Raw genomic sequence first — 6,801 nt, 5'->3', positions numbered from 1 at the left:
GCAGACGCCCCCACCCCCATCACTGAATCTGACCTGGGGCCTCTATCCATCCCAGGACCCTGAGATCATCGTCTGAGCCGAAGGCAGTGGCTAAAATGACTGAGCCACCCAGGTGCCCTGAAATTACTGCAAATTTGAAGGATTATTTTGTTACTAATTTTTTAAAAAGAATTACTAGCAATTACTTGGAATGAATCATAAGTTTTGATTTCTTCTCCTCTGCTTACTATTTTTTTTTTAATTTTCCATTTTAATTTTCTTAAATTCATTCTGTTGCATTGAAGTACCTTAGTATATTCTTTTAGGAATATACATAGTTTAAAAACTTTCTTAGTCTTTGAATGTCTAAAATATTTCTATTTTCTTAGCTCATTGAATTATTTAATATAGAATTATGAAATCAACTTATATTTTCCAAAAGAAAATTCTGTAGTTATTGCCTTGCTGTCATAAGCAATAAATTGATTACTTAAAATAATGTTGTATAAATATATTTATACTAATTAATCATTAACTGTGATTTGCTATAGAAATTTTAGATGCTATTTTGAGAATAAGGAAGTTTTCTTCTGTTCTTAGTTTGCTAAGGGTTTTACATCTCTTTAATAAATCCCATTTGGTCATGATATATATATATAATACATATATATATACATTTTTTTAAGATTTTATTTATTTATTTGAGAGAGAGAATGAGAGAGAGAGAGAGCATGAGAGGGGGGAAGGTCAAAGGGAGAAGCAGACTCCCTGCTGAGCAGGGAGCCCAATGCGGGACTCCAGGATCATCACCTGAGACAAGGCAGTTGCTTAACCAACTGAGCCACCCAGGCGCTCATGATCATGATATATTTTTATATAGCTCTTGATATATTAGTATTTAAAAAAATTATTGAGGTATAATTAACATACAGTGTTATGTTAGTTTCAGGTGTACATATAATGATTCAATAATTCAATACATTATCAGTACTAATCATGATAAATGTATTCTTAATTCCATTTATCTATTTCACCCATCTCTTATCCTCCTCCCCTCAGGCAACCACCAGTTTCTTCTCTGTATTTAAATTCTGTTGTTGTTTTTCTTTTGTCTTTTTTTTCTTTGTATGTTTGCTTATTTTGTTTTTTAAATCCCCCATATAAGTGAAATCATATGGTATCTGTCTTTCTCTCTTTGACTTATTTCACTTATCTTTTCATTCATCATTATATACTCTAGGTCTATCCATGTTGTTGCAAATGGCAAGATCTCATTCTTTTTCATGACTAAAAAATATTTCATTACACACACACACACACACACATCCTTATCCATTCATTCCTGATGGACACTTGAGCTGCTTCCATATCTTGGCTATTGTAAATAATGCTGAAGTAAACATAGGGGTACATATATCTTTTTGAATTAGTATTTTCACTTTCTTTGGATAAATACCCAGGAGTGGAATTACTGGATCATATGATAATTTTATTTTTCATTTTAGAGGAGACTCCATACAGTTTTACACAGTGGCTGCACCAATTTGCATTCCCACCAACAGTGCACAAGGGTTCCTTTTTCTATACATCCTTGCCAACACGTGTAATTTTTTGTGTTTTTGATTTTAACAATTCTGACAGGTGTGGGGTGATATATCATTGTGGTTTTGGTTTGCAATTCCCTGATAATGAGTGATGTCAAGCATAATTTCATGTGTTTATTGGCCATTTGTATGTCTTCTTTGAAAAATATTCAGAACCTTTGTTCATTTTTAATCAGATTATTTGTGTTTGGTGTTGAGTTGTATAAGTTCTTAATATATTTTAGATATTAACCCCTTATTGGATATATCCTTTGCAAATATCTTCTCCATTCAGCAGGTTCCCTTGTCATTTTGTTGAGGTTTCTTTCACTGTGCAAAAGCTTTTTATTTTAGTGTAGTCCCAACAGTCTCCTTCTCCTTTTTTTCCTCCTGCTTGAGGAGATATATCTAGAAAAATGTTTCTATGGCTGATGTCAAAGAAATGACTCCTATGTTTTCTTCTAGGAGTTTTACAGTTTAGACTGATCTATTTTTAATTCTAACTTCCTATAGATGTATATTTTTTTCATTCTTAAAATTTGAATTTTGGTACTAAAATTTTATAAAGATGTACCTTAATGTAGGTAGCTACACATTCTCTCTGATACTCATTGGGCCTCAACCTGATAATTTGTCTCTCTTCAAAATTAGCAAATGTTTTTCTATTATTTCTTATATCTACCTCCTTTCTCTTTTATAAACTTTTGTGACTCCTATTTGATGAGTGATGAGTTTTTTTTTACATTACCACCATTTTCTTAACTTTTCTCAAATATGTTATTTATATTTGTAATGTTGCACTGGTTTCAGGAAGAGATCTCTGGCTCAATCTTCTAGATCACTAATTTTTTTCAGCATTTTCCATTCAGCTATTCAGTCCCTTTGTTCATTTGTTTTTCTCCCTCCTCTACCTTGATTTTGATTTCCAACTCATCTAACATGTCTTTTTAGGGATGTAATATTAAGAAAGAAGTGGGGGAGAGGGAGAGAGGGAGAAAGAAAAATTAAGAAAGAAAAAGAAAGAAAGAAGGAAGGAAGGAAGGAAAGAAAGAAAGAAAAAGAAAGAAGAAAGAAAGAAAGAAGAAAAGCTTTTTGAAATCAGCAACTTTCTTGAGAAAATAGTGTTATGTGGGAAAAATATTAATGATTAAGAATTGAAAAATGAGGGCACCTGGGTGGCTTAGTTGGTTAAGCGACTGCTTTCAGCTCAGGTCATGATCCTGGAGTCCCTGAATCGAGTCCCGCATTGAGCTCCCTGCTCGGCAGGGAGCCTGCTTCTGCCTCTGACCCTCCCCCCTCTCATGTGCTCTCTCTTTCTCATTCTCTGTCTCAAATAAATAAATAAAATCTTTAAAAAAAAAAAGAATTGAAAAATGATTCTGATGAGTTTTTCTTAGAATATGAAAAATTTTAAGCATACTATAACCAATTAATTTTACTTACAATTCCATTTTAATATGTGTAAAATATAATGTATTTTTTAATTTATAATCTATGTCTAACTACCAAAATATTTTTTTCTCAAAAATAGTAAATACAATTTTAAAGCAAAAGAAATAATACTGTCATATTTTAAAAAGCATAATGTCTTTGCTCTCAGTGGCAGTAGAGTAGTGGTGACTCATAGACTCAATGAAATGCTACAAAGCAAATGTCATGGTAAAGGACAGCCACATACTTACAAATATGATGTAATGTTTTGAACTTTGTAATTGAAGTGTGCTTAATTTATTAAGTAGTAATTTCTTGGCCTATATGCAAAACTAATGTTGATTATGTCTGATCCTGTAGCCTTTTACTGCTATATTCAAACCATGTCAAAAGAAGTAAGTTACTTCAAGTATAGTTCAAATAGTATTAATTTTTATATAATCTGCTTACCTAAGTAAAATCATTCTATTATTCAGAAGTCTCTATTAATAGGCCATAGACTTAAGTAGGTGAATTAGAACACAAACTATTTTTGTGAGTGATAATTTGCATATGAGTGGAGACTGATATTTAGAGATGCCTTATTTTGCTTCTGATCCGTTTGTCCAGAACAGAAACATCTGTTTCAAATAAATTTTAAGAGAACCCTATGTACCCTGCAAACAGGTAAAATGTTTGATTCTAAAAAGTTTTATTGTTTCTCGGATGGTCAATTATTTCTTTGGCCCATTGTCCACAGAATGTGAAATCATCCCTAGGCTACCTCTGCTTCTTCCTTGGAAAAAGTAAGAAGCCTGCTGGAATTATAAATGTTGGGGCAGAGAAGATGACCACAGGTAAGTAGTCTTAGGTGCAAACAGGTGTTGGAACTGCATGCGGTAAAGCACCAATTCTGACACAAGGAAGAATCTTAAAAAAGATATTTTTTCAACTATTTTCAGATTGCTAAGAAATCCTGACTGGTTTCAATCTCCCTGCAGGAGCCTGAATCTGACACTAGAAATTAAATAATGGTAGAGGCATGGCCCTGTTTTACAGTCAATTTTAGTAATCGTCAACTACAGTGAAGTTCAAATATACCTAGAAGGTGAAATTTAATTGTTCAAAAATGAAGTCTGATGGCAAATAATCATCTAAGCCTGGTAACGTGGCATATTGTGTTAGATAAACAAATGAGTAGAAAAAAGTGTTAAATCTAAGAGGCAGTTCCAAATGTCATTCATAAGTAGCTTTCTATGGATTAAGGTCTCAAAGGTCTAACTTGTCTTCAAGGCTTCCTATTATAGGTAAATGTTTTCTGTTGCATCCATGTGTAAGAGGTTTGGAATATGTGTTTACTTTTATATACCTTCAGAAGATGCTAGTGACTTCTTCCATTCCCTCAAGCTGCAAAATACCTCTCTGCCTTAAAACTGGGTTCCTGGGTACATTTCCTATACTCAAGCTGATTCATAGGGCCCTGTTCCCATTCTTCATCCACTTTATTTTAAGCAAAAATCCTAGAATGACACAGGTGTCTCTCATTCCCATTAACTTCCCTTTCACTTCAGAGACAGTACACCTCCTTGTCTACTAGCATCGAATATCTTTCCCACATCGGCTGTTTTCAATGCTAGCTTAGAACTGAACCAGATTTGACAAATAATTTCATGAACATGATCTCATCTTTTTTTTTTTTTTTTTTGGCTTCTTCCCAGCATCTAATATTTATGTTCAGTCATTGTTTCAGACACTCCACTTGCGGATTTTTTTTTTCATTCTCTGTTGCTTTAATTTTATGAAAAAGTTAATTACAAATCTATATTAAACTAAGCTGAATACAAAGTCTTAGTGAAGGAGGTCTGGCAATCTCCTTTAGAAGAACATGGCCACTGTCTTTTGGCCTTAAAATTTCAGGAAGGACACTTTACATGGCTTTGTGTTTGCATATGTCAGTAGCAGAGCATAGTAATAGATGCTGGCATCCATTGTCAGGTGTTCTTCAGCTACCAGAGCATCAAGTCTTTTCAGCAGATCATTTTTTTGGTAAAGACATCACTTCCACAAAGTCTCTATCCCCGGCTTTGGCTTCGGTCTTACATTTGCAGCATCATCTCCATTAAGTCACTGTCACAAAGTGTGTGTACCTGGATCCATACATTCAGCTGGAGAATAGTCAACATCACTTCATAGCCAGTTTCCTTCTCAAGTTCCAGAAGAGCAGCTGCTTCTGGGTGTGCATTAACATCTACGAGACTTGTGGGGAATTCGAGGCATTAGCCTCCCAGTGGCAGGCAGAACTGTTTTCCCAGAATAGCACATTCATCATAAACAGTTCTTTGCGGTGTGAGACAACTGCCATACCATCAACCAACTGCCCTCTCCTCACTGTGCTTTTCACAGTTGCCCAAGTTCTAGTTTTACTGGTAAAACTAGAGCTTGACCCATTTTCCTTCTGAAATTAACTCCTCTGAAATAATAGCCTGTTTGGTATTTTCAGAATTGGTTGGTTCTTGGTTTTTCATTTTCCATTTTCCAGTCTTCACCCTCCTCAGGCAAGAAGTTCATGACCAAGGTTTGGGGCAAAGACAAGGGGACTCCTTTGGGAAAGAGAATGCAAAAAGAAAGGACGAGCCCGAGGCAACAGTCTTGGAAGCCTTTCACAGCCCTGCCAAACCATTTTAGTCTTCTCTGGAATTGTAAGACAATAATTTGTGTTGTTTTAAGCCACTAAATCTGTGGTAGTTTGTTAGAAGAGCAATAGGAAACTTACGCAGATGGGAAAGGACATCTTAAGAAGAAGAATCTGCAAAATACAAAGCCCCAAAGCATGACCTTTTCAGAAATGAAGGGAGGTTTGGAGTGTTTTGAGTCCACAGTCTGGTATAAGAACAGCGGAGGAAGAAATTCATACCAATTGAGATAGGTAAGGTTACTTAAAATCAGACAAAGGCCTTCTGCACTTTTAAAGCAGATTTCTACCTTATAAAATAATTCTGGCACTAATGAGTTGGAAACTCTGGAGGTATAAGACCAAGAGGTTTTTTATATTCTATACAATTTTACCATATTCTAGTCATATTAGTCCTTCACAAATGCTTAAATTAGAAGAGCACAAGAGGAAAGGTTTAGTTAAATCTAATAATGTCTTCTATCATGTTTTTTTCTTTGTTCACAATGATTCCTTATTTCATCTTCTTTTCTTATAGGAATGAGCATAAAAAATCATTACAATAAGAGTAGCAGTGTACTGTAATTTCTCCTAGGTACCTTACCATATGGTACCTGTCTCTTATTTAATTTAACTTGATCTGTTGAAAATCAGGCTTGTAAGGGCTCATATGTCATACTAATTAAAATGTCATACTCTTTAAAGAATCTAATTCCAAAGAGACATGCATCTTTTAATAAGAAACATTTTCATACTCTACAACTAAGAAGTAAAAATTCAAAAAGTGTCCAATGAACAAAACAAAATGCATGTTAAAATAATACTGATCATTAGGCAGATCATTTTTTGCTGATTCAAATCTTTGGTTTAATAATTCATTTGTCTAGGAAAATGCAACTGACTTTGGATGAATCCAATTAGGTATTTAGGAAAATGCAATTTGTCTACCTATAATAATAAACAACTTAAAAAATAATTCTCAGTCCCAAAGGATATGAAAGTAGAGAGCATTGATGCTCATTTAACAATAATAAAATATGAAAATTAATACAAACTTGACATATCATTTTATGCTATCTAAAGTACATTTTAAAGTTATCTAATTTAATAAATCTTGCAGTGAAAATAGTATACATATTCCACACAAGTAGGATTTAT

At 33.9% G+C, this 6,801-nt stretch overlaps 1 pseudogene; it reads right to left on the bottom strand.

Annotated features, from left to right (window-relative positions):
• Positions 1–4,877: 4,877 nt before the first annotated feature.
• On the bottom strand, positions 4,878–5,497 carry LOC118021380 (annotated as a pseudogene).
• Positions 5,498–6,801: the final 1,304 nt, after the last annotated feature.

The sequence above is a fragment of the Mirounga leonina genome, unplaced genomic scaffold, assembly GCF_011800145.1.
Source record: "Mirounga leonina isolate KUSES-001 unplaced genomic scaffold, KU_Mleo_1.0 Mir_174, whole genome shotgun sequence".
Classification (NCBI taxonomy): domain Eukaryota; kingdom Metazoa; phylum Chordata; class Mammalia; order Carnivora; family Phocidae; genus Mirounga; species Mirounga leonina.
Note: the sequence above shows the minus strand (reverse complement) of the source record. Positions and strands in the feature narration are given on the sequence as shown.